The sequence below is a fragment of the Centrocercus urophasianus genome, unplaced genomic scaffold (assembly GCF_019232065.1).
Source record: "Centrocercus urophasianus isolate 14NV4802_14NV808 unplaced genomic scaffold, USGS_Curo_1.0 seq_56, whole genome shotgun sequence".
NCBI lineage: Eukaryota > Metazoa > Chordata > Aves > Galliformes > Phasianidae > Centrocercus > Centrocercus urophasianus.
This window is the reverse complement of record NW_024885155.1, coordinates 1232220-1232804: the sequence shown is the minus strand read 5'-3', so window position 1 is coordinate 1232804 and position 585 is coordinate 1232220.

Sequence of the window (585 nt, the reverse complement as noted above, 5' to 3'; positions counted from 1 at the left end):
CCCACCCCCCCCCCCTCGCCCACCCCCGCACCCCACTTCTCAGCTTCCCAGGGCTCTTTTGGCAGCGGGTGCCCCGGCTGTGCTCTGGCTGTGCCCCACAGATGGGTGCTATGGGGTACCGTACCCCCAGTTCCCACACTTAACCCCAAACATCGCCAGCCCCGCAGCACATCCCCTCCCCGCATATCAGCGCAGCCCCACGGCCGACACGTACCGTTAGCTGCTGCGTGGCTGCGCGGCGGAGCCGAATCCCCCCCGGCGCTCCCTCATCCCCGGCGCAGGGCGGATGCGGGCACGGTGGGCGCTGCGTGCGGGGCTGGGCGGCCCCCCTTCCCCCACGCCCGGCTGCCGCCCTCCTGGGTAGAGTAAGGATTTTCGGCCCTGGGGTGGGGATATGAAAGGATGCAGTGATGGAGAGATGCGGGAACACCGAGACGTAGGGAATAGGGATGTCCGTGCGTGGGGCTGCGGACCCCCAGGGACGCCGGTGCGGGGGTAGGGGAAGGTGGAGACGCGGGGCTGCGGCTCTCGGGGGCCCTCCCCGGCCGCACCCCCACCCGGCACCGCTCCCGCCCGGCTCGGCCG